Raw genomic sequence first — 27,634 nt, forward strand, 5'->3', positions numbered from 1 at the left:
TTCTTGTTAATGTTCTTGTTAATGTGTTGTTAGTTCAAATAAATTTTTGTTATTGTTGAAACCTTAAGGTGTCGTTTTCCTTTACCTAGACACTGAACAGGGAAAAGTGCAAACATAACTTTAATAAAAGTGCGTAAACATCAGAAGAACAAAACAATAGCTAGGAGCACACTGCCCGTGCAGGCATAAACAATGAAATAACATCATAAATAACAACATGCACAACATGTAAACAATGAAATAACATCATATAAACAGGTATAACCAATGAAAAAACATCATAAATAACAACATGCACAACATGTAAACAATGCCTGCAACTCACACCTTCCCTTCAAACATCTGCATGAACCAGAACCAAACGACTTTTCTCCCATACAACATATTCTAAATATTTATCCTAGTGAGAAATGGATAGAAGCAACAAGGATTCCAAATGGTGCAGTAAAGGAAGGAAGGAGGGAGGGAAGGGAGGAAGAAAGGAAGGAGGGAGGGAGGGAAGGGAGGAAGGAAGGAGGGAGGGAAGGGAGGAAGAAAGGAAAGAGGGAGGGAGGGAAGGGAGGAAGAAAGGAAGGAAGGAGGGAGGGAAGGAGGGAAGGAAGGAGGGAGGGAGGAAGGGAGGAGGGAGGGAAGGAAGGAAGGAAGGGAGGAGAGAGGGAAGGAAGGAAGAAAGGGAGGGAGGGAAGGAAGGAAGGAGGGGGGGAGGGAAGGAAGGAAGGAAGGAAGGAAGGAAGGAAGGAAGGAAGGAAGGAAGGAAGGAAGGAAGGAAGGCCGCCCACTCCCGCCAGCCGCCCCCCCCCCGCTTTCGGCCCCCTCCCTCCCAGCCTGCCTGCTTACCTTCTTCCAGGGCGGGTGGCGGGCTGGCGGCCTTCCTTCCTTCCTCCAGTGGAGGCCAGTGCGCGGCCCGGTGGCGGTGGCAGAGGCCGGGGAGGCGGCGGAGAGGCCGGCGCTGGAGGCCCTCCAGCGACCGGCCTCTCCGCTGCCTCCCCAGCCTCCGCCTGCAGAGGAGGCCCCCGCGCGGGGCCCAGCGGCGGTGGCGGAGGCCGGGAAGGCGGCGGAGAGGCTGGTCGCTGGAGGCCCTCCAGCGACCAGCGCCGGCCTCTCCGCCGCCTCCCCGGCCTCCGCCTGCAGTGGAGGCCCGCACGTGGGGCCCGGTGGCGGAGGCTCCCTCCAGCGACCAGCGCCGGCCTCTCCGCCACCTCCCCGGCCTCTGCCTGCAGTGGAGGCCCGCGCGCGGGGCCCGGTGGCGGAGGCTCCCTCCAGCGACCAGCGACGGCCTCTCCGCCGCCTCCCCGGCCTCCGCCACCGCCGGCGGGGAAGGCGGCGAGTGAGGGAGGGAGCGTCCCCGCGCAATGCGCAGAGCCCGCCACACCGCCGCCAATCACCCTGCGCACGCGCAGGGATGCTCCCTCCCTCACTCGCCGCATTCCCCGCCCGCGCGGCCCACCGGCTCTCTGGCTGGCTAAACCGGGATCTCGAATGGTCCCGGTATAGCCAGCCCGGGAGCCGGGAATTGACGGCCAAAATCGGGACTGTCCCGGGCAACCGGGACGGTCCGGCCACCCTAATTGTGACTGAATCTCTTTCCAAACTCTGAGCATTCAAAAGGTTTCTCTCCTGTGTGGGTTCTCTGATGCTTTTGAAGAGTGCAATTGTGACTGAATCTCTTTCCACACTCTGTGCATTTAAAAGGTTTCTCCCCTGTGTGGGTTCTCTGATGCCTTTGAAGAGTGCAACTGTGACTGAATCTCCTTCGACACTGTGCATTCAAAAGGTTTCTCCCCTGTGTGAGTTCTTTGGTGGTTTTGAAGATGGCCACTCTGACTGAATCTCTTTCCACACTCTGTGCATTCAAAAGGTTTCTCCCCTGTGTGAGTTCTTTGGTGGTTTTGAAGATGGCCACTCTGACTGAATCTCTTTCCACACACTGTGCATTCAAAAGGTTTCTCCCCTGTGTGAGTTCTCTGATGCTTTTGAAGAGTGCAACTGTGACTGAATCTCTTTCGACACTCTGTGCATTCAAAAGGTTTCTCCCCTGTGTGAGTTCTTTGGTGGTTTTGAAGGTTGCCACTGTCAGTGAATCTCTTTCCACACTCTGTGCATTCAAAAGGTTTCTCCCCTGTGTGAGTTCTCTGATGCTTTTGAAGAGTGCCACTGTCAGTGAATCTCTTTCCACACTCTGTGCATTCAAAAGGTTTCTCACCTGTGTGAGTTCTCTGATGCCTTTGAAGAGTGCCACTGTCAGTGAATCTCTTTCCACACTCTGTGCATTCAAAAGGTTTCTCCCCTGTGTGAGTTCTCTGATGCCTTTGAAGAGTGCCACTGTCAGTGAATCTCTTTCCACACTCTGTGCATTCAAAAGGTTTCTCCCCTGTGTGAGTTCTCTGATGCCTTTGAAGAGTGCAACTGTGACTGAATCTCTTTCCACACTCTGTGCATTCAAAAGGTTTCTCCCCTGTGTGAGTTCTCTGATGCCTTTGAAGAGTGCCACTGTCAGTGAATCTCTTTCCACACTCTGTGCATTCAAAAGGTTTCTCCCCTGTGTGAGTTCTCTGATGCCTTTGAAGAGTGTCACTGTCAGTGAATCTCTTTCCACACTCTGTGCATTCAAAAGGTTTCTCCCCTGTGTGAGTTCTCTGATGCCTTTGAAGAGTGCCACTGTCAGTGAATCTCTTTCCACACTCTGTGCATTCAAAAGGTTTCTCCCCTGTGTGAGTTCTCTGATGCCTTTGAAGAGTGCCACTGTCAGTGAATCTCTTTCCACACTCTGTGCATTCAAAATGTTTCTCTCCTGTGTGGGTTCTCTGATGCTGTTTAAGACTGCTCTTGTCGCTGAATGTCTTTCCACACGCTAAGCATACAAAACGTTTCTCCCCTGTGTGGGTTCTCTGATGTTGGTGAAGAGTGCTACTCCGACTGAATCTCTTTCCACAATCAGTGTATTTAAAAGGTTTCTCCCCTGTATGAGTTCTTTGATGTTCTTGAAGATGTTCACACCGACTGAATCTCTTTTCACACTCTGTGCATTCAAAAGGTTTCTCTCCTGTGTGGGTTTTTTGATGCTGCTGAAGATTGCCATTCAACCCAAATATCTTTCCACCTGCTGAGCTTTCAAACTGTTTATCCTCTTTGTGAGTTCTTTGACGCTGCTGAAGCTTGCCATTCTGATTGAATTTCTTTCCACACTCCGAGCTTTCAAAAGATTTATCTCGTTTTTCTATTCTTTGGTTCACTAGAATCTGTGATCTATATCTGATGTCCTTTCCATACTTAATGGACTGACTCATCTCCGTTCTGTTGCGCTTGGGGAAAAGTACATTACGCCTTCTTCCATTTCTCTTCTCAACAAAATGGCTGTCCTTCTTTCTCTGGGGTCTGCCTCGATTCCTTACATTTCCTTTCGAGTCTTTATTAATAACTTCATCTGGCAAACGCAGCTGTAGTTCCTCACACTCCTCATTCATCTGATCATCCTTTGCTGGAAAAAAAATAGAAGCATTAGTACCTGGGAGGGTAGGTAAGGGCCATCTGTGTGACGACCCCTTGGCCTCGTCACGCTTGACTAACCTTAACCAACCCACCTTTCCCCAGAACATTTCGGATTTAAGGATACCTTTCAAGAGCCACAGCTGAGCTCTTTCCCAGAAGGAGCTGCTGACTTTCCAAATTCCAGGCCCCAGAAGGCGTCCCTCCCACCTTGTCCAGTGGGGTTTATTATTCTACCAAACTAAGAGCTGCTTAAAAGTGAAGCAGAAACGTCTCATGGGCATTCCTTGCTTGTTGCCTTGACATAACCATGAAAGAAACCCAGTTTCTACCAGCTCACTTGGGAAGGAAAAGCTCTCCTGAGATCTTCTTGAGAAACTCTCCAGCCTTTCCTTGGATGTGAGCCAGCTATCTGTCTCCACCATAGTCTCTGTAGCAAAATTTTGGACTAAGGAAGCCGTGGCCATAAGAACATAAGAGAAGGCATTTTGGATCAGGCCAATGGCCCATCCAGTCCAACACTGTGTCACACAGTGGCCAATATATGTCTGTGTGTACATACACACACACACACACACACACATATATATATATATATACTGTGGCTAGTAGCCACTGATGGACCTCTGCTCCATATTTTTATGCAATCCCCTCTTGAAGATGGCTATACTTGTAGCCACCACCTCTTCCTGTGGCAGTGAAGTCCACATGTTAATCACCTTTGGGTGAAGTAGTACTTCCTTTTATCCGTTTTAACCGGACTGCTCAGCAATTTCATTGAATGCCCACGATTTCTTGAAATATGAGAAAGGGAGAAAAGGACTTCTCTACTTTCTCCATCCCATGCCATTTATCTATAAGGTATCCTGAATAAACGTTAGCAAAAGCAGACTTAGGTTGCTTCCCAGAAACCACTGCAACATGGCTATTCCTGTCTTTCCCACACAGGCAGTGCCTGGCTGCTGTCCCCTCCCCCCCCCAAGCTTACATTCCTTAAATTCTATGCTCTGTCTCTGGTTGAATGTCTAGAGATTAGTGTCACATCTCTCCTGTATGACCAGGGGCTCTGGTCTGGCTGACAACCAGTCGATGGGCAAAGTTTAAGGTTTTATAGTGCCATCATCTGGAAGGGTCTGACAACCGGCGCGCTCAAGAGATTCCCACAGGGAAGTTTTTATTTTGCAAAAAAAGGTATAAATTTTGTCAACGTTCCGTTGTGTGGCCGTCAAGAGAATTCTCTTTTCTGACTTCGGTTAAGCAGTGGACGCTGCGTTGAAGTTGTGTGCTCTGAGCTGGTCAGTTATTTTGCTGAAGGTTCAATCAAATACATTAGAGCATGCTTGTGTCTCCTTCTCTTCCTACCAAAACTTGGCTCTAGCCAGATCCCGTCCAGCCCGGTGAACTTAAGTGAGGCAGTACTCCAAGGGGAACCACCAGATAACATTTTTCCTCGCAACAGGCTCTCTTTTCATCCCTGTTTCTTTCTTAGAGAGGGAGAATGACGATTCTAATAGGGGAAGGGCAGAATCCAAGCAAGAATAAAAGAATAATTTACCCCACATTTCCTCACTTTGTCCATCTCCCTTCCCAACAGCTGCTTTCTCGACATACCTTGCCGCCCTCTATCTTTCCCTTTCCCTTTCCACCCCATCCTGGGTCACAACACTGACTTACAGCAGATTTCTAGCTGTCAAGCATGCATATTTTATGTGCCATGAAAGTCCACAAGATACAGAGCAGAACACCACTCTGGCCTGCCCTCCCCAACCTTTACAACTAAAGGGTGCATAATAGAGCCATCTGGCCAAAGAATGTTTCGGTTAGCCTTGCAGAAACAGTGGAAGGTGCCTCTCTCCCAAATTCACACAGCCAGGTCTTATCTGCTCTCAGAGAAAGTGTGAGAAAGGGAGATGTTTGTATTAGCTTGCATTCTTTAGTCATAAAAGAGATACTAGCCTTTGAACCCGTGACTCAAATTGCACCTGTATGTTATCCTTTTGAAGTTTTCCTATAAAGTAACGATTCGAATCTGTATCCGTCATTACTTCCAAGGGTTTGTCCTTGACAAAGCTATGGAGTTTTTACATAAGAACATAAGAGAAGCCATGTTGGATCAGGCCAATAGCACATCCAGTCCAACACCTGTGTCACATAAGAACATAAGAGAAGCAATGTTGGATCAGGCTAATGGCCCATCCAGTCCAACACTCTGTGTCACAAAAGAACATAAGAGAAGCCATATTGGATCAGGCCAATGGCCCATCCAGTCCAACACTCGGTGTCACATAAGAACATAAGAGAAGCCATGTTGGATCAGGCCAATGGCCCATCCAACAACAACAACAACAACAACAAAGTTTTATTTGTATCCCACCCTCCCCGCCGGAGCAGGCTCAGGGCGGCTAACAGCACCATTCAAGTTTCAATTATACAGAGATGAATAAAATCACATTCAAGCATTATAAACATTTCAATTAAAATTCTGGTTAAGTCTTTAAAAATTAATTTAAATTAAATTGATAAAAGTGCTAATACTATGTTTGTTTTTTATGATGGCGGTTTTCATTAGCAATTTCCTTTTTCATCAGCGAAAGCCAGTCGGAAGAGGAAGGTCTTGCAGGCCCTGCGGAATTGTTCAAGATCCCGCAGGGCCCGCATTTCCTCTGGAAGTTGGTTCCATAGGCTCGGGGCTATAGAGGAGAAGGCCCGGTTACGGGTGCTTTGCAGCTTCACCTCTCTCGGTCCGGGGGAAGTCAACAAGTTTTTCCCGGCTGACCTCAGTGCTCTCTGGGGTTCATATGGGGAGAGACGGTCCCTAAGGTAGGCAGCTCCTCGACCATATAGGGCTTTAAAGCTAATGACCAGCACTTTGTAACGGACCCGGTATATAACTGGCAGCCAGTGCAGTTCTCGCAGTCCAGGCTGTATGTGCTCCCATTTAGGAAGCCCCAACAACAGTCTAGCCGCTGCATTCTGCACCAGCTGCAGCTTCCGGGTTCGGTACAGAGGCAGCCCCATGTAGAGGGCATTGCAGTAATCCAGTCTCGAGGTGACCGTTGCATGAAGCACCGTTGCCAGATCTTGGCGCTCTAGGAAGGGAGCCAACTGCTTTGCCCGCCTTAGATGGAAAAAGGCTGACTTGGCAGTGGCTGCAATCTGGGCCTCCATTGATAGTGAAGGCTCCAGTAAAACTCCCAGGCTCTTAACCCGTTGAAGACCGGGAGAGGTATTTCCCCTTCCCGAGCGCCCCGACCCAGACAAAGGACTTCTGTCTTCGCTGGATTCAATTTCAGCCCGCTCCTCCTCAACCAAGTTGCCATATCCTGCATGGCCCGGTCTAAATTCTCTGGGACGCAGTCAGGCCGGCCGTCCATCAGCAGGTAGAGTTGGGTGTCATCTGCATATTGATGGCACCCAAGTCCATGTCTCCTGGCAATCTGGGCAAGGGGGCGCATATAGATATTAAATAGCATTGGTGAGAGAACTGCCCCCTGAGGCACTCCACAATCCAGTGTGCGCCTCTGGGACCGCTCGCCCCCAATTGCCACCCTTTGTCCCCGATCCTCGAGGAAGGAGGAGAGCCATTGTAGGGCAGACCCCCTCACCCCTACATTGGCGAGGCGGCGGGTCAGTAGCCGATGGTCGACCGTGTCGAACGCGGGCGACAGGTCCAGCAACATCAGCACCGCCACACCGCCCCGATCCAGGTGCCGTTGGAGATCATCCAGTCCAACACTCTGTGTCACAAAAGAACATAAGAGAAGCCATGTTGGATCAGCCAATGGCCCATCCAGTCCAACACTCTGTGTCACAAAACAACATAAGAGAAGCCATGTTCGATCAGGTCAGTGGACCATCCAGTCCAACACTCTGTGTCACATAAGAGAAGCCATGAGGTGACAAAAGAGGAGGTCCTACAACTAATAGACAAATTAAAAACTAATAAGTCACCGGGTCCGGATGGCATACATCCGAGAGTTCTGAAAGAACTCAAAGTTGAACTTGTGGATCTTCTAACAAAAATCTGTAATCTTTCATTGAAATCTGCCTCCGTTCCTGAGGACTGGAAGGTAGCAAATGTCACCCCCATCTTTAAAAAGGGTTCCAGAGGAGATCCGGGAAATTACAGGCCAGTCAGTCTGACTTCAATACCGGGAAAGTTGGTAGAAACCATTATCAAGGACAGAATGAGTAGGCACATTGATGAACACGGGTTATTGAGGAAGACTCAGCATGGGTTCTGCAAGGGAAGATCTTGCCTCACTAACCTGTTACATTTCTTTGAGGGGGTGAACAAACATGTGGACAAAGGAGACCCGATAGATGTTGTTTACCTTGACTTCCAGAAAGCTTTTGATAAAGTTCCTCATCAAAGGCTCCTTAGAAAGCTTGAGAGTCATGGAGTAAAAGGACAGGTCCTCTTGTGGATCAAAAACTGGCTGAGTAATAGGAAGCAGAGAGTGAGTATAAATGGGCAGTCTTCGCAGTGGAGGACGGTAAGCAGTGGAGTGCCGCAGGGCTCGGTACTGGGTCCCATCCTCTTTAACTTGTTCATAAATGATTTAGAGTTGGGAGTGAGCAGTGAAGTGGCCAAATTTGCGGATGACACTAAATTGTTCAGGGTGGTGAGAACCAGAGAGGATTGTGAGGAACTCCAAAGGGATCTGTTGAGGCTGGGTGAGTGGGCGTCAACGTGGCAGATGCGGTTCAATGTGGCCAAGTGCAAAGTAATGCACATTGGGGCCAAGAATCCCAGCTACAAATACAAGTTGATGGGGTGTGAACTGGCAGAGACAGACCAAGAGAGAGATCTTGGGGTCATGGTAGATAATTCACTGAAAATGTCAAGACAGTGTGCGTTTGCAATAAAAAGGGCCAACGCCATGCTGGGAATTATTAGGAAGGGAATTGAAAACAAATCAGCCAGTATCATAATGCCTCTGTATAAATCGATGGTGCGGTCTCATTTGGAGTACTGTGTGCAGTTCTGGTCGCCGCACCTCAAAAAGGATATTATAGCATTGGAGAAAGTTCAGAAAAGGGCAACTAAAATGATTAAAGGGCTGGAACACCTTCCCTATGAAGAAAGGTTGAAACGCTTAGGGCTCTTTAGCTTGGAGAAACGTCGACTGAGGGGTGACATGATAGAAGTTTACAAGATAATGCATGGGATGGAGAAAGTAGAGAAAGAAGTACTTTTCTCCCTTTCTCACAATACAAGAACTCGTGGGCATTCGATGAAATTGCTGAGCAGACAGGTTAAAACGGATAAAAGGAAGTACTTCTTCACCCAAAGGGTGATTAACATGTGGAATTCACTGCCACAGGAGGTGGTGGCGTCCACAAGCATAGCCACCTTCAAGAAGGGGTTAGATAAAAATATGGAGCAGAGGTCCATCAGTGGCTATTAGCCACAGTGTGTGTGTGTGTGTGTGTGTGTATATATATATATATATATATATATATATATATTTGGCCGCTGTGTGACACAGAATGTTGGACTGGATGGGCCATTGGCCTGATCTAACATGGCTTCTCTTATGTTCTTATGTTCTTATGTTGGATCAGGTCAGTGGCCCATCCAGTCCAACACTCTGTGTCACATAAGAACATAAGAGAAGCCATGTTGGATCAGGCCAGTGGCCCATCCAGTCCAACACTCTGTGTCACATAAGAACATAAGAGAAGCCATGTTGGATCAGGTCAGTGGCCCATCCAGTCCAACACTCTGTGTCACACAGTGGCCAAAAATTTTATATAGATAGATAGATAGATAGATAGATAGATAGATAGATAGATAGATAGATAGATAGATAGATAGATAGATAGATAGATAGATAGATAGATAGATAGATATACACACACACACATATATATATACACACACTGTGGCTAATAGCCGCTGATGGACCTCTGCTCCATATTTTTATCCAACCCCCTCCTGAAGCTGGTTATGCTTGTAGCCGCCACCACCTCCTGCGACAGTGAATTCCACATGTTAATCACCCTTTGGGTGAAGAAGGACTTCCTTTTATCCATTTTATACAATAAAGCAACTTTTGATTCAATAACAAAAGCTTGATTATTGAGAAATATCGCTGCTTGACACCAGCACCCGTTGTATTTCTCCGCATAATGAATCCCAGCTAGTATAAGGGGATTCAGTAATAATCATTTCCAGATCACAGTCAGAGCAAATGTTCGTAATACCGTCCAGGGAAAACGTATGTTAAAAAGGCTGGCAACAGAGAAATGAGGATCTGGCCCCTTCTGGAGACTTTCTGAGGGCCTCTCATCCCACCTTCACCTCAGTCCAGGACCCCTTCTCTAGCTTGGGTGACAACTACACCACCGGCCACCGTTGCCTCTGGGCAAGTAACGCGACAGGGAATCAAAACAGCATATTGCTGTTCAGTGTTTTGATTCATGCCTCATCACAATGGCGGAATTCACACCTTTCGCGCCTATAAAAGGTCCTTACCCAGAGAGGCCAAATTCCCATAGTTCTCCAGCATGACTTCCCTGTACAGAGCTCTTTGGTCCGGATCCAGCAGGGCCCACTCTGCCTCCGTGAAAGGGACGGACACCTCTTCAAAGGAAAAGGGACCCTGGAAGAAAAAGCAGATTCCCTCCTCATCAGAGGTCAGGCCAGGCAGAGACTGCACACTGGAAGGGAGTATCTGGGAAGGTTCGGAAAGTAAGGCTTGGGGGAATGGCATGCAGACCCTCTCTTACCCAGAAACCTTCTAGAAACTGAAGGAGCAAAAGTTCCCCTGAGAAAGGAGGAGGGGCCCAGGTTGTCCTCTGCACATCTCATCTCTCCTACCTGGATTGGAGGTGCAGCAGCCGTTTCCACCCCTCTGAAAAGACGACGGCTCAACAGCCTCTCTCCACTGCCTGTTCCTGAGACAAAGGAGGAATGAGGAGTGTTTTCTGAGACTTGCTATTCCATTGGCTTGTTTGTACCTTGCTTCATGCCCCCCCTTCCCAGGGATGTGAAACCTGGCCCTCTGTACACACACCACATTTTTAATGAAGAAAAGAGTTGTGTTTCTCAAAAGCTGACGTTACAATAAAATCTGTTAGTCTAAAAGGTGCTACTGGCCTCTTTTCAAATTTTAAAATACTTTATACTAAATTCTGGGACCTGAAAGCCTCAAGCATTACAAAGGCTGCTGATGTATTTCGGAGGGGGTGGAAATGACGCTGCGCGACACATCACTGTTACGTTGGCCCGCAAGTGACTTGAGCGCATCTAGAGACTCAAAGGCAGAAGAAGAAGAGACTGGATTTATACCCCGCCCTTCACTCAGGGTCTCAGAGTGGCTTACAATCTCATTCCCTTCCACTCCCCAGAACAGGAACCTGTGGGGTAGGAGGGGCTGAGAGAGCTCTGACAGAAACCAGTCTTGAGAGAACAGCTCTGAGAGAACTCGACTGACCCAAAGTGACCCAGCAGCTGCATGTGGAGGAGTGGGGAATCAGACTACGTCTCCCAGATTAGAGTCCACGCTCTTAACCAATACACTACACTGGCTAATACAAATGAGTTTTCACAGTGTGCCTTCACAAACATGTTTTCAGCCAGATGCGACATCTGGAACATTTCAAGGACATTTGCACCTGCTGGAATGGCCTTGAGTCAGCTATAGCTCTGGCAGAGGTTGTCCTTGAAAGCTCAGCTGCCGTGAGAGCCCTCTCAGCCCCACCCACCTCACAGGGTGTCTGTTTTGGCAGAGGAAGATAAAGGAGATTATAGGCCACTTTGAGCGTCTGTCTTGAAAGGGCAGCTTCTGGGAGAGCTGTCTCAGCCCCACCCACCTCACAGGGTGTCTGTTGTGGGGGAGGAAGGGAAAGGAGATTGTAGGCCACTCTGAGCCTCTGTCCTTGAAAGTGCAGCTACTGTGAGAGCCCTCTCAGCCCCACCCACCTCACAGGGTGTCTGTTGTGGGGGAGGAAGGGAAAGGAGATTGTAAGTTGCTCTGAGACTCTGTCCTTGAACGGGCAGCTACTGTGAGAGCCCTCTCAGCCCCACCCACCTCACAGGGTGTCTGTTGTGGGGGAGGAAGGGAAAGGAGATAAAGGAGATTGTAGGCCGCTCTGAGTCTGATTCAGAGAGAAGGGTGGGGTATAAATCTGCAGTTCTTTTTCTGCCCCACTTCCTAACTATCTGGCAGAGGTTGTCCTTGAACGGGCAGCTGCTGGGAGAGCCCTCTCAGCTCCACCCACCTCAAAGGGTGTCTGTTGTGGGGGAGGAAGGGAAAGGAGATTGTACGCTGCTCTGAGCCTCTGTCCTTGAAAGGGCAGCTGCTGTGGGAGCCCTCTCAGCCCCACCCACCTTACAGGGTGTCTGTTGTGGAGGAGGAAGGGAAAGGAGATTGTGAGCCGCTCTGAGACTCTTCGGAGAGGAGGGCAGAATATAAATCCAATATCTTCATCTACCTCACAGGGTGTCTGTTGTGGGGGAGGAAGGGAAAGGAGATTGTGAGCCACTCTGAGACTCCACAGCGTGGAGGGCAGGATATAAATCCAATATCTTCTTCTACCTCACAGGGTGTCTGTTGTGGGGGAGGAAGGTAAAGGAGATTGTGATCCGCTCTGAGATTCCTCGGAATGGAGGGCAGGATATAAATCCAATATCTTCTTCTTCTTCTTCTGACCTCTGTTTTTGCCTAGCAACTGTCTCTTTGTCACCGCTAGAACCTACTTCTGCCTGGTCTCAGAGAGAGTCAAGGCCATAGGCGTGTCTGCTGATGTGTGCACCTGCGAAAGGGGCGTGGGAACGGGTTTTGGCGGGAGGGATGGCTTCCTTGAGCCTTCGTATTCAAGCGGGTAACGGCGAGGGGAGAAAGGTATAAGACAGGGTGAGTCTCCACCGTGATTAGTTTTCACAAGAACCGTCTTCCTTGTGAATGTCAGCATATCAATAAAAGCCATATCACCTAATGACGAGTATTAGCAACTGAACGACCATATTTTAACTCTGGGCTGTGTGGGAAAACATTTAAATCCCACCCCCACCCCACCCCCGAACTCTCTAGGCAACAAATTCATGGGGTGCCCCAATGGTATATAGCAGGGGTGGCCAATGGTAGCTCTCCAGATGTTTTTTTGCCTACAACTCCCATCAGCCCCAGCAAGTATGGCCAATGGCTGGGGCTGATGGGAGTTGTAGGCAAAAAACTTCTGGAGAGCTACCATTGGCCACCACTGGTATATAGGCACAAAAGGCCCTTACCACAAGGGAGGGCATCTTGGACACGCTCCACAGCCTGCGCCCTCTGCCCTTGCTCCAAGGAAGCTCCTTCCGCCTCAGGGAACGTAGCTTCTTTCTTCCTGGATGAGGCCCACATCTGAAAAAGCAGCCAGGGAGGGGGGGGGTAAGAGACTGGATGGAAAAGAGGCCAAGGAATGGATCCTGCCCCACTCCCCGACTCTGCACCCTTCCATCAGGAGACCTGGAGAGTTACTTGCAGCGATCAGGAATCCTCTAGAAGAAAATCTGGCAGGGAACCTTTAGAAAAGGGCCAGGTATCATTGCTTGAATTGGACGTATTGGAGGCAACCCCCTCACCTGTCCTGCCTGCCTCTTCTCCTCTGCCTGACTCAGGAGGAAACCTTCGGCCAGGGCCACCGCCTGGGAACTGGTCTCCGGCCCACATCCTCTGACCCAGCCCTGCATTTCCTGGGGCAGGAGAGTCAGGAACTGCTCCAGGATCACCAGGTCCACGATCTGCTTCTTGGTGTGCCTCTCCGGCTCCAGCCACTGGCTGCAAAGTCCATGGAGCTGGCTGCAAACCTCTCGGGGCCCATCGGCCTCATGGTAGCGGAACTGCCGGAAGCGTAGGCTGTGCGCATCTGAGGTCACGGTGTCCTTAGCCAGGCTCTCTGGCCCAGCCCTTTCCCGGAATTCAACACCACTCCCAGCTTGGAGGAGAAAGGGGCTTTTCCTTGCTCTCTTGCCAGTCCCAGGTCTTTCTGGATCCTGCTCTTCCATCTTCTGCTCCTTCTGTGGAGTCACCTCCATCTGTGGAAAGATGCCTTCGTTCACTTGACTCTGAAGAAAGGCTTCTCTCTGGGGAAAAGGAGAGACACAAACACTAACATGTCACAAGGAAAATGGAGACTGGAGATACACCACCCGAAATCACAAACCTACATACGCTCAGGGGACACCTGAGAATTGCCCTGGCCAATCAGGACAAAAGAGTTCCTTGTGGTTTGTAGATCGATTTAATATTATTCTGCTGTATCACATGCCAAGGGATTTTAGATGTGCCACCTTGTTTTTGGGGGGAAGTTAAGAGACTCTGTTGCCTTCTTAGAGATGTTACAAGCTGAGCCTCTCATTCCTTTGGCTCCGTCTGTCGTGGGGCCTAATTCCTGTGGGAAACCAGAAGCACCAGAGGGACCGGTGACCCCTTTACTATCTCAGGCATCTCTTCAAAAGGCCAGAAGTGTTAGGTGAGAACTGTCCCAGCACCCATGAAGGGGGGGGGGGGACCCAACTCACCGTGGCAGAAGGACCCTTAGAATCATAGAGTTGGAAGGGACCTCCAGGGTCATCTAGTCCAACCCCCTGCACAATGCAGGAAACTCACAAACACCTCCCCCTAAATTCACAGGATCTTCATTGCTGTCAGATGGCCATCTAGCCTCTGTTGAGAAACCTCCAAGGAAGGAGAGCCCACCACCTACCCAGGATCAAGCCTGTTCCACTGAGGAATCGCTGTAACGGTCAGGAAGTTCTTCCTAATGTTGAGCCGGAAACTCTTTTGATTTAATTTCAACCCATTGGTTCTGGTCCTGCTTTCTGAGGCCACAGAAAACCTCATCTGCCACGTTGACGCCCACTCACCCAGCCTCAACAAATCCTTTTGGAGTTCCTCACAATCCTCTCTGGTTCTCACCACCCTGAACAATCTAGTGTCATCCGCAGACTTGGCCACTTCACTGCTCACTCCTAATTCTAAATAATTTATGAACAAGTTAAAGAGCATGGGACCCAGTACCAGGTTCAGTCCCTGGCATCTCCAGTTTTAAAAAGAGCCAGTGTGGAGTAATGATTCAAATATCAGACTGGGATCTGGGAGACCCAGGTTTGAATCCTCTCCTTGCCATGGAATTGACTGGGTGACATTGGGCCAGACACACACACTCAGCCCGAGAGCCACTTTGGTGTAATGGTTAAGTGCTCTTCTTCCATGCAGAGTTGTTGTGAGGATTAAATGGAGGAAAGGAGAATGATACTACAAACCACTTTAGGTCCCCATCGGGGAGAAAGGTGGAGTATTAGGAGGCACGGTGGCTCAGTGGTAGAGCATCTGCTTGGTAAGCAGAAGGTCCCAGGTTCGATCCCCAGCATCTCCAGCTAAAAAGAGTCCTGGCAATAGGTGTGAAAAAACTCAGCTGGAGACCCTGGAGAGCCGCTGCCAGTCTGAGCAGACAATACTGACTTTGATGGACTGAGGGTCTGATTCAGTATAAGGCAGCTGCATATGTTCATATAAACGGAGGAAATAAAAGATCAAGTAGTAAGACATGTAAAAGACCATCTGCAGACCCTGGAGAGCCTCTGCCAGCCAGAGCAGACAATAATGATCCTGATAGGCTGAAGATCTGACTTGCACAAGGCAGCTTCATGCCTCGTGTCACACAGTAGGGGACTAGGAAAGGCCTTCTACTGGCTGCCACCACTCTGGTAAGGGTCTGTCTTAGGGTTGCCAAGTCCAATTCAAGAAATATCTGGGGACTTTGGGGGTGGAGCCAGGAGACTTTGGGGCGGAGCCAGGAGCAAGGGTGTGACAAACATAAATGAACTCCAAGAGAGTTCTGGCCATCACATTTAAAGGGACAGCACACCTTTTCAATTCCTTCCTTCCATAGGAAATAATAAAGGATAGGGGCACCTTCTTTTGGGGCTCATAGAATTGGACCCGCTGGTCCAATCTTTTTGAAACTTGGAGGGTATTTTGGAGAGAGGTACTAGATGCTATACTGAAAATTTGGTGCCTCTATCCAAAAAAGCAGCCCCCCCCCCAGAGCCCCAGATACCCACGGATCAATTCTCCATTATTTTCTATGGGAATAAATCTCCATAGAGTTCCCAGCAGACATTTCCCTCCCCTCCACCCGCTTTCTGATGACCCTGAAGCGGGAGGAGGGTCTCCAAACCAGGGGATCCCCTGCCCCCACCTGGGGATTGGCAGCCCTAGTCTGTCTGGGAGGGCTCAGAGCACCCAACCACCCTCGTCTCTTCCTTTTTAGCAAAATCTTTTAACTGTGACCGAGGAGATGTGAGGACTCTGGCAATTCAACAACAACAACAGTCAACAGTGCTCAAACAATGTGGGTAAGAAAAAACTTTTAGTGCAACAGTGAAAGATATAAACAGTAAAAGTTGGTGTAAACAAAAAGAAAAGCCCTAACACAACTTGCTAAACATTCCCTTCCTCTAATTCTAAACTCACCCTCCTTGCGTGAGAGATCTTTCTCCAGCTGCCTTCTCTCCAGAGAGAACCTTTCCCCCTCCAGCCTGTTCCAGAGAGACCAAACCTCCTTTCCAGCCAGGCCTATTTATGCTTTCCTCGCAGGTCCCACCCCTCGTGGGCTAGTTTTCCCTCCAAAATTTCTCCACCCAATCACAGGGAAAGAAGGGATCCTGGGAGATGTAGATCCCTGTATCTACTCATAGGCAGGCTTCTCCCTGCCCTCTAGGCCTTACTAGGCCTCAGATCATGACACCTTGTAATGATTAGCATAGGCTTGCCAATCCCTAGGTCCCAGTCGGAGTTCCCAGGCTTTTGGAGGCTCCTACCACCCCCAGTCAGCTGGCCAGTGGGCAGGGGGAGAGCCCTGCCTCCACAGCCACCAACTGCCTTTCCACTTTGGGAGGCTTAAGGAGACGTTTGGAAAGGCTTACTTTTTAGACGGCATGTCTGTGCCTTTAAATCTAGAAGCCAGGCTGAATGGGGGCTGGGTGAGCAGGCAGAACAACATGGCTGCTCCCAATAGCTGTGATGGCAGCCCAGAATCTCTGTTTGTTTTACATTATTTTCAGAGGTCGTTTGCATAGTAAAGGGTAAACTAGAACCTTTGGTTTCCATGTGTTAGTCTGAAGAACCTGGAACTTCAGCAACTCGTGAGTAAATCGCCCCCGTAAGACCACACAAGTGTGGAATTGCAAACTGTTTATTTTGGCTTCTGTGTGTGTGTGTGTGTGAAAGAGAGTGTGTGTACAGGGGAGGTACAGCTGCTTGAGGTGAGGAAATGAAAACTGTATCCAAGGGAACTGCACTGCTGTTTTTATTTATTTTACAGAATGGGAAAGTCTTCCAACCCCACCCCAAAGTATTTTCTGAGTTAAACTTGGCCACCCTAGATGAGCATGTTTGACTGGGACCAACAAAAAGACTTGGGTTCAAATCCCTACTGTTCCAGGAAGCTCAGTGGTTGATCTTGAGCTAAAGTCCTATTTTTTCCCCCCTTTCTCAGCTAAACTTACTTCACAAAATTGTTGTGCAAATCGTGGAAGAGTGGAGATCATATATATCACTCTGAGCTCCACTTATGGTACCATTCAAAGCAGGATCATGACACATTCCTTTGCACACACAGGGTTCGACTGAGTAGCAAGACCATTCCTGAGAATCGTAAGCCCTAAGTAGATGTCCTCAGTATATTTCCTGGCTCTTGGATAATTCTGGATCTCTTACTCAGGCAATGGAACAGCACTGCAAGATATCTCCATGGGACTTTTTCCAGCCTTGTATCTTCTGTTAGGTAAAGGATGCTGCTACACCTATCAAGCATGGCTTTTTTAGGTCTCCACTCAGTTTCTCAAGGAATATTACTCATCTTCCAGCTGTCAGTAGGAAAATGGAAAAAAAAAAATAAAGGAGTGCATGTTCCTTCCTGAACAGGCTTCCCCTGCATGACACCACTTGGGAAAGCAGGATTGAGCCAAGTACAAAAGTAGGGGTGATGGGCTTTGGCACAGTGGAAGAGCCTCCACTTTGCGTGCAGAAGGTCCCAGGTTCAATCCCCAGCATCTCCAATTCATAGTAGGTGATGTGAAATCACATTTGTCCGCTTGAGACCCGGGAGAGCTGCTGCCAGTCTAAGCAGACAATATTGACCTCGAAGGGTCTGATTCAATGTAAGGCAGCTTCATGTGTGTTCATGCGTGTAGCGTATTTGCGCATGAAGCAGGTCGGTTTCATCTATCCTATATATTGGAGAGTGAAGTGGTTTCAGATGGACTCCCATTCTAGCTGTACCTGAAGAAGCGAGCAGTGACTCACAAAAGCTCCTCCCCTGCCACAAATTTAGTTAGTTTTCAGGCCTCAGATTCAGCAGGAGCTCACAGGAGGACAGCTCCTGAACCTTTCTGAGGGTTCCCCCTCCCCCCACCTACCTTGTCCATTGCATAGTAGGTGCAGCTGCATAACAATCGCTGGATTAGGAGAGCAGGCAGCCAGCCAGGAGGAGCTTTGCCACGCCCCCAGCAGCCCCCATTAACCCCTGGAGAAGCCCACACCACCCTTTCTCCACCTCTTATGTGATTTTGGGTGGAAGGTGGCTTGCTGGCCTTTTGACTGGGGGGGCGGCCCAGGAGAGCCCAAGGAGAGTGAGGCCTGCTTGGGCTGGCTGGATCTCTAGCCAGCCCAAGCAGGCCTTGCTCACCCAGGGCTCTTCTTTCTTGCATCAGGTTGCTTTTGGCTTGGGGAGTGATGGTGGTATATGCTAATGAGTTATGCTAATGAGCTCCACCACCTATTTTTCTACAAAATGACCCCTGTTAGTCCATAAAGAGCTAACTGGACTCTTGCTTTTTTCTACTGCTACAGACAGGCTATCATGACTACCCATCTTCATCTATCTCTATAGAAAGCACCACATTTAGCCGTACAGGATGGAAATCCATCAACCTTGTGTGTGTGTGTGTGTGTGGGGGGGGAACGTACACAGGTACAGACAGACAGATGGAATCATATTCTAGCTGTATCCAACGAAGGACCTGTGACTTGCTCAACCCCGGCCACAAATTTTGTTAGTCTTTAAGGACTCTTGCTCTTTTCTATTATTAATTTATGTTAAAGGTTACTTCCTTTCATATTAAATAAAATGTGAACAGATTCTAATGCTTCAAATCAAATATTCTTTCTTAGGTTGCAATCTAGGCTGTCATCCCGTAACTTTGGGCCACATAGTCAATAGTGATTCCAGTTCCCCACCCCCACCCATCCATCCTCCAAGGTATATTGGAGTGGTACCCACCTATATTGAAGTGGTACAGTACCACGGAATGGTTTTAATTGTAACTGTATTTTATTGGCTTTAAATTTTAAATATAAATGTCTGTTAGCCACCGTGAGTCTGCTTGCGGAGAGGGTGAGATAGAAATTTAAGGTAATAAATAAACAAAAACAAATAAATAAATGGTAGGCGGATCCTCTCTCCCCTCCTGCCACTTTATCTTCACAACAACGCTGTTGGGCGGGCTCAGCTGAAAGGCCTCAGGGGCTTAGCCAGGATTTTAAAAGTTGGGGGGGACTTTTTAAAAAGTCAGGGGGCACCCTTTCCCACCCACTTGCTGCTTCTCAGAAACTTCCTGGGGTAGGGGCAAAAGCCGGAGGCTCTGAAAGTGGCCAAGTCGAGGCAGCCAACCCTAAAACGTTGGAGTCAAGAAGGGACCTCACCTTGCATGCAAGCAGGGGGGTTTCCTTCCACCTCCCTCTCCTCCGCCCTGGTGCTTTGCAGCCAGCAGCTCCATCTTCCCCTCCCTGGCCCATTCCACATGGCTTCCATTGCCTCCTGCTCCTCCACTTCCCTTCCCTTTTGCTGCTGCAGTGCCCTGTGCCCTGCTCAGCTCTTTCGGCTCTGGCTGCCGCTGATGACGCTTTGCCGCCTCAGCCATGTCAAAAAGAAAAAAAAAGCAGGCTGTGCCTCAGAGGGGCCCCTGGGAGTCGAGGGGCAGTGCCCCCACAGGCCCCCCGTGGCAACAGGCCTAAAGACAGTGACTGGCTCTGACTGGCTCAAGACCATCCAATTAACTTAATGGCTTGACTGCGGGATTTGAACCCAGGTCTTCCCACCCCCATTAGATGTGCTGACCATGACATCATACTGTTCCCCACCCCCCAGGGAGGAGTCATGGCTCAGTGACAGAGCCTCTGCTTTGCACACAGAAGGTCCCAGGTTCAATCCCCAGCATCTCCAGCTGAAAAGCTCAGCCAGTAGGTGATGGGAAAGACCTACCAGCCAGTCAGTCAGAGTAGACAATACTAATCCAGACAGACCAATGTCCTGATTCAGTGTAAGGCAGCTTCATGCGTTCAACGCTTTCTAAAAACAACAGATATTATATGGAAGGCCTGTTATCCTTGGCACAGAAAATATGCTAAGCTGGCTGAATAACCGACAGGAAAATTTTGGCAAAGGTGTATAAGGGTGAAGAGAGGCCAGTGCTTCTGAAGAGAAGAGTTCTAAATAGATCCGATCATTGCCAAGTACCAGTCAGTTGCTAGTCTCAAATAAGTGAAATCCTTCATGCCCTTATGCTGTCCAGGTTGTTGTTGTTCAGTCACACAGTCAAGTCCGACTCTTTGCAACCCCATGGAGCAAGTCACGCCAGGCCCTCCTGTCTTCCACCATCCTCCAAAGTCTGCTCAAATTCATGTTAGTTACATCAGTAACGCTGTCCAGCCATCTCATCTTTTGCCGCACCCTTCTTCTTTTGCCTTCTGTCTTTCCCAGCATCAAGGTCTTCTCCAGTGAGTGCTCCCTTCTCCTATGGTGGCCAAAGTATTTGAGCTTCAGCTTCAGCATCTGACCTTCCAGGGAACAGTCAGGGTTGATTTCCCTTAGGACTGACTGACTTGATCTTCTTGCAGTCCAAGGGACTCAAGAGTCTTCTTCAGCACCACAGCTCGAAAGCATCTATTCTTCTGCGTTCGGCCTTCCTTATGGTCCAGCTCTCACAGCTATACATTACTACTGGGAATACCATCACTTTGACTATATGGGCTTTTGTTGGCAGGGTGATGTCTCTACTTTTTATTATACTGCCCAGGTTCGCCATAGCTGTCCTCCCAAGGAGCAAACGTCTTTTAATTCCATGGCTACAGTCACCATCTGCAGTGATCTCGGATCCCAGGAATGTAAAGTCTGTCACTACGTCCACGTCTTCTCCTTCTATTTGCCAAGGAGCGATGTAACTCAACCATATGCAATATGCTGTATTAAAAAAAAAAATCCAGAAAACTTCACTTATGATGTTGTAAATTTGTCCCCTTCAAAACAGCAACAAATGAGCCCATCTCCCCCTTTTCCCCTCTGGCAAAAGAAGCACAATCCAAGGTGCCGCTTGATTTTGTTGCATGCATGATGATAAATAATGAATGTCACCCATGGGCTTCGGCCTCATTTGCGCAGACTCCTTTGTCTGGGATGCAGATGACCTTGGCTTGCCATTTATAATCCTCTCCCTGCCCCTCAGAGCAAGAAGGGGGGGGGGGAAACAACCTCAAACCCCTTCGATAACAAAGGGAGAAGGTGTTCCGAACAGACCCTTCTGCAAAAGGGCTGGTTTCCAACTGCACATTTAACTGGTTTGCCCAAAGAATATAAGAATCGCTCAGCATGGTAAAAAGAGAAATAACATATGAACCTATAAAGCTGCCTTATACTGAATCAGACCCTCAGTCCATCTAAGTCGGTATTTGTCCACTCAGACTGGCAGCGACTCTCCAGGGTCTCAAGCCTGGACCCTTTTTAGTTGGAGATGCTGGGGATTGAATCTGGGAGCTTCTGCTTACCAAGCAGATGCTCTACCACTTAGCCACCATCCCATCTTTTAAATAATAATCTAGCTGCACTTTAAAGATAAAGATGAACGAGATTGCACGCTGGCAGAACTTGCTTTTGTGGATTAGAACCCACAGATTTTCTGATGCATCTGAGCTCTAGTGCCCAAATGCTGAGAAAAATTTTTAATTAGTCTTTTAAGTGCCACAGGAATCTTATTTCATATGAAAAAAAAAAGTCAGTCTTTAAAATGTCACAAGGCTCTTGTTTCTCATTCATATGGGAGAAAAGGCCATTAGTTTTTAAAGTGCCACAAGACTGTTTTACATGGAAGGAAATCTTGTTAATCTTTAAAGTCCCACTAGCCCCGTTTATTCCATATATTGTTAACCTTTAAAGTACCGCAAGAATCTTGTTTATTTCATGTGGAAGAAAACTCGCTTCATCTTTCAAGTTTTACAAGATGGAATAAAATCTTGTTAGTCTTAAAAGTGCCGCAAGACTTTTCCTTCAACAGACTAATATGGCTACCTATTTGGGACCGTTCAGAAGATTCTTTGACATCTCTTTATATAAAGCTCCACTGCTCTTTATGATAGCTCCTTCTTTTAACTAATTACAGAAATTCACCCGACGACCCCCTTCCTCATCACCCCGTCTTCATGCTTCACAGGGGTCATTTCATAGAAAAAGAGTTGCTGGACCTCATTCGCACAATTCATTTGCATATGCCACACACCCGACATCACCGGAAGGTGCACTAAATTATATCAGCTCAGCATCTACCTTAAAAGTCTTCTTGAATTATAATGGTCATAACAAAACCTTATTCCCATCACACTTTTAAATTTACTTTCTCCTATGAGGCCATAGTGTCTGCTTTATACGTTTTGATTATTTCCCCATTCTTGTGGGAAAAAATATTAGGAAGTTAGTTAAATCTTAAGAGTTCAGCAAAATTCTCACAAGAGGATTTGGAGCCCAGAAGCAAGCAGCTGGTGTTGTGGGGGAGGTAGTGGTAAGAAAGAGCACAATAAAATTTAGAGGTTCTGGAGCTCCTGCCCAAAATGAAGCCTGGTACTGCATCAGGTTAATTTCAGATTCGCTAGATATTGCATTTTCAATGTACTGTAGCATTTCTTTGCAGCCTCGGGGCCTAGTTGTTGATTGTTCAGAAGAACTGGTTGGCTACTGTGTGAGAGGAGATGCTCGATACTGCTGTGATCCCTCCCCTTTCCAAACCTTGCCTGCCCCGAAATCCCCAGGAATTTCCTAACCTAGAGCTCTGGGTTGTGAAATACTTGGAGATTTGGGGGGGGGGGGGACCTGGAAGAGGTGGAGTTTGGGGAAGGGGCCTCTGCAGGTATGATGTCATAGAGTGAACCTTCCAAAGCAGCCATTTTTACCTGAAGTTGGCAGCCTCGTGTGACTGGCCTGTGGCTACCCAACAATCTTCCATGGCACAAGTGGGAATATGACAGGGTCTCCCAGATGCCAGTCCCCCACTCTAACCACTATACCTCAACATGCTGTAGCAACCCTTTGCGACCTCAGTGTCCAGTTGCTGGCTGTTCAGAGAAACTGGCCAACCACTGTGTGAGGTGAGATGCTTGACCCTGCTGAGGCCCTGCCCCTTTCCAAACCTTGCCTGCCCCCCAAATCTCCCGAAATTTCCCAGCCTAGAGCTGGCAACCCTAAATAGGGGACAGACGGGAAGTTGTTGACAGTGATCCATCAAGGTGATCGCTTAGTTCCCCCATTAGACTGCTTGAGAGGTGCTCCCCTCCCGTTCGTTTTACCATCCAACCCCACTGAAGAATTCAAAGAGGGTGAAAGCTTGTGTATTTTTTATTTTATTTAGTAGGCTTATATTCCACCCTTTCCCATAACGGGCTCTGGGCGGATGACAATATAAATTGAACAATAAAAACCTAAAATTTAAATTTGAAACAATATAATAAAAAACCAAAACAATAGATCAATAAAACAAAATAAAGTGCATTATCAGCAGGAAGGGCACATTTCACAAGATACAGCAGTCTTGGACCCAAGGAAAATGATGTTAATAATAAGATTCAGCACCATAATAAGGCTGTAAAGCATGGTGTCACAACAAGGGAAGTCAACTGGTGGAATAGCTGCTAAAACTGGACGTCCACTGCCGTGTTGGATACTGGCATGTTTTTATTATTATTTTTAAAAAACCCGGAGTATTTTACATTTTTCTCATGCATACTGAAATCTGAATTCTTTTCCATGCGCTCCTCTTCTTTTTCTTCTGTGAGACACTTGGCTTTTAAAGTTGTCTACCGATTTTTAAACTGCTAGCATCAATTGCAACACTGGTACAGCAGTAGTATTTTGTCACCTGCCTACAAGGTGGTAGGCTTTTAAATACATGTATCCACTGATTGAACAATAATCACCTTTCTCCTCAGAGAGGACCCAGAGTAGCCGACACCATACCCTTATCCTCTGTAATAACCTCACAATCAGGGCATTTTTTTATAGCAGGATCGCCTTTGCATATCAGGCCACACCTCCCTGATGTAGCCAATCCTCCTGCAGCTTACAGTAGGACCTGTACTAAGAGCCTTGTAAGCTCTTAGAGGATTGGCTGCATCAGGGGATTGTGACCTAATATGCAAAGGACTTCCTGCTACAAAGGGGAAAAAAGCGCTCTGCTCACAATAACCCTGTCACAATAACCCTGTGAGGTGGGATGTGACCAGCTCTGGGTTGTGAAATACTTGGGAGAGTTGGTGGGGAGGGGGGGGAGCCTGGAAAGGGTGGAGTTTTGGGAAGGGAGGGGACTCTGCAGGTATAACGTCATAGAGTTCACCTTCCAAAGCAGCCATTTTTACCTTGAGGTTGGCAGCCCTCATGTGACTGGCCCGGGGCTACCCAGCAAGCTTCCATGGCACAAGTGGGAATCTGACAGGGTCTCCCAGATGCCAGTCCCGCACTCTAACCACTATACATCACTGCCCCCCCCCCAACACAACCCAGGCTTGGGTCTGATCTTCTCTTCTAATCAGGCCTCTCTAAGTCCCACTTTTCCTCATGAGGTGTGTGACAGAAAGCTAGGGGTTAACCAGAAGCTGAAGACACATAGGGCCTGCGTCAGGTGACCTGAGGGTGGGGGCATGGTGCTCAGAACTCTCAGGGAGGAAAAGTCTGTGAGGGACAGAAGCTGCTGAGGCAGTGATTCAGTCAGTTGATCAGTGTTGGAGCCTGACAGAGACTGAGAGGGTCAGTTCGTGCCTGACAGAGGCTGAGGAGACAGCTGATCCTGTGAAGGAGCTTGAGACAGTGGCGGGAAAGACTTCCAGAGGCTGCAAACTCGACAAAACCAGCCAAGAGGGCTGTGTGTGTGAGTCAGTCAAGACCTGAACGGTCACAGACACCTATAGACAACTCTGAAGATCTAGAGAGGTGGTTGAGGGAGTGGATCTGAGTCACCAAGAAGGGCTGAGAGAGAGACTCCAGTCGAGGGGTGAGACTTGGCACATCATTCCCAAGAGGCCAGACCTTTGCTAGAGGTGGAGAGAGCAAGATATAGGGAAACTGTGAACTGTGTAACTGAGAGAGACTCAAAAGAAAAAGTTAATGAAAAGCCTGAAACAACTGAGCAACGTGTTAGCCTGTGTAAATATCTCCCATATCCCCAGTTTAAAGACTTTGTGTTATAATAAATCTGTGGTTTAAGTTAAAGTTCTCGAGAGCTTATATTTTTGGGAAAAACAAACAAAGCTGCTGTGGTCCCCTATGAAGTGAATTATATTTCCATCAAATAAACCAGTAAAATACCCCGAAGAGACTGAAATAAAGAGATCCAGTGAGGCCGTGAGGCGGGCGCTGCTATAATTGGTTGCCAGCGTCGGGATTTCAAAGAAAACCCCCAAGATAAGTGTCACTAAGACACACAGAAAGTAGAGGGACACTGCAGTAAAGGTATTAAGACAGTTTTGTGAAACATTCCTGTCAGAAATGGCTCCTCCTAAGAGAACTACCACAAGGTGCTTCATTTTAAGGGATCTTTTGTCCCAACAAAGGACAGAATCCTCAATATGTCACAAAAGAGACAATTCCAGGCAGTAAAGACACAGGACCAAGGTGATATGGTTGAATTATGGCATTCATCAGATAATGTTTTGATTGCCCACAGTTTAACTCATTCGTCGGATGCCATCAAGATGGGCCATCTGTCAAATGAAGGCAGTGTAGAGAAGGCGAAAAACCTGGGACCACCAGGGAAAAATTCCTTCTCAGCTCCAAATAGCGGCAACTAGAAAAACAATCCTGCACTGTCGGGTTAAAATGGTGGGCATTGCAGTGACAAGAAATTTATTGTGATGAACAGTCATTGTCTACTGCATCCCGAGTCTTCGGCAAGGCTGCCTCGAGAGAGAAGCCCGTGGCGTCTTCTGTCTTCAGCTGCTCTCTCAGAGGGTTCATAATGAATGGCTCCCATATCTGGGAGATCGTCCTGTAAGCGGGAGGATAGTTTTGCTGGAAGAGAAAGTTACCTATCTGACTTACCTTCTGCAGGTGGGCACTGCAGTGAGGACAAGGAACTTGTCATGAACAGCCATTGTCTTCGGGATCCTGAGGGTGTCTTCGGCAAGGCTGCCTCGAGAGAGAAGCCCGTGGCATCTTCTGTCTTCAGCTGCTCTCTCAGAGGGTTCATAATGAATGGCTCCCATATCTGGGAGATCGTCCTGTAAGCGGGAGGATAGTTTTGCTGGAAGAGAAAGTTACCTACCTGACTTACCTTCTGCAGGTGGGCACTGCGCTGAGGACAAGGAACTTGTCATGAACAGCCATTGTCTTCGGGATCCTGAGGGTGTCTTCAGCAAGGTTGCCTCGAGAGAGAAGCCTGTGGCGTCTTCTGTCTTCAGCCGCTCTCTAAGAGGGTTCATAATGAATGGCTCCCATATCTGGGAGATCGTCCTGTAAACGGGAGGATAGTTTTGCTGGAAGAGAAAGTTACCTACCTGACTTACCTTCTGCAGGTGTGCACTGCGCTGAGGACAAGGAACTTGTCATGAACAGCCATTGTCTTCGGGATCCTGAGGGTGTCTTCGGCAAGGTTGCTCGAGAGAGAAGCCCGTGGCGTCTTCTGTCTTCAGCCGCTCTCTCTGAGGGTTCATAATGAACGGCTCCCGTATCTGGGAGAATCGTCCTGTAAACGGGAGGATAGTTTTGCTGGAAGAGAAATCTACTTACCTGACTTACCTTTGTCAGGTGGCCTCTTTCAAATATGAGGGTGCACCTGGATCCTGAAAGGGAATGCTACACATTTTGCCATCTTCTACCTTTGGCAGGTAATCTCTCCTAATAAGAGGGGGATGGGAGAGGACTGAGATCAGTCCAGCAGGCCACGGCGGGGAGGGTGCCTCTGAGGATAGGCCAGAAATCCTGGCTTTTTATAGAAATGGTCTGATTTCGTAAGCAACATGGAGCATTATGACATCGTAGAGGCTGTCTTGGCTTCATTGTGACTGATTTTTTCCCCCATAGGCAGGTTTGAGACCTGTTGGTTTGGGGTATAAGTATGATTATTGTCACTGATAATGACAAAAATGTAAAGAAATAATTATATACGGGCCTTTTTTGGTAGCAGGAACTCCTCTGTCTATTAGGCCATGCCCCTCTTAAGTAGCCAGTCCTCCAAGAGCTTACAGGACTCTTATTACAAGGCCTACTGTAAGCTCCAGGAGGATTGGCTAGATCAGGGGTGTGTGGTCTAATATGCAAAGGAATTCCTGCTACAAAAAAAAGCCCTGATTATATACATTGTTGGTTGCATACAGATTTTTGAAGGTTTATTAGTACAGTTTACACAGTGGTTATTTTCATTACTAGTCTGATTTCCGTGTTTCCATTCGGTGGTTTATTTCCTATCTTAGGAATATGATGGACAAACAATTTTTTTTGTATTTACTACTGATGATCTAAACCAGGTTTGTCAAACTCATTTGTTTTGAGGTCTGGATCTGACATAGATGAGACCTTGTTGGGCCAGGCCATGTTGGGTTGGGCCAAGCCATGTCAGGCCGAGACACTATTTAAGATTAGGTAGCAAAGATATAAATTTTATAAAGAAGACATAGAAACACAAATGTTTTTTAAAAACTTTTAAAAAATGCTTAAAACATTAGCACTCATTGGTCTTAAAGGTGCTTTCTTTGTATTTCTCCCATGGGATCCAGAGAACTGGCAAAAGAAGCTCTGTGTCACGGGCTGGGGCCAGGCCAGGCAAAGTCCAGGGGCAGTCCAAGGTCTGTAGCTGGGTAGCAAGGAGGGTCCAAAGCGCCAAAACCGAATCACAGTCCAG

The 27,634-nt window shown here is 48.0% G+C and overlaps 1 pseudogene; it reads right to left on the reverse strand.

Moving 5' to 3' along the window:
* Positions 1-1,600: 1,600 nt before the first annotated feature.
* Positions 1,601-26,121, reverse strand: LOC132589036 (oocyte zinc finger protein XlCOF6-like; annotated as a pseudogene).
* Between the last annotated feature and the right edge of the window lie 1,513 nt (positions 26,122-27,634).

This window comes from Heteronotia binoei, chromosome 21 (assembly GCF_032191835.1).
Source record: "Heteronotia binoei isolate CCM8104 ecotype False Entrance Well chromosome 21, APGP_CSIRO_Hbin_v1, whole genome shotgun sequence".
NCBI classification, from domain to species: Eukaryota; Metazoa; Chordata; class Lepidosauria; order Squamata; family Gekkonidae; genus Heteronotia; species Heteronotia binoei.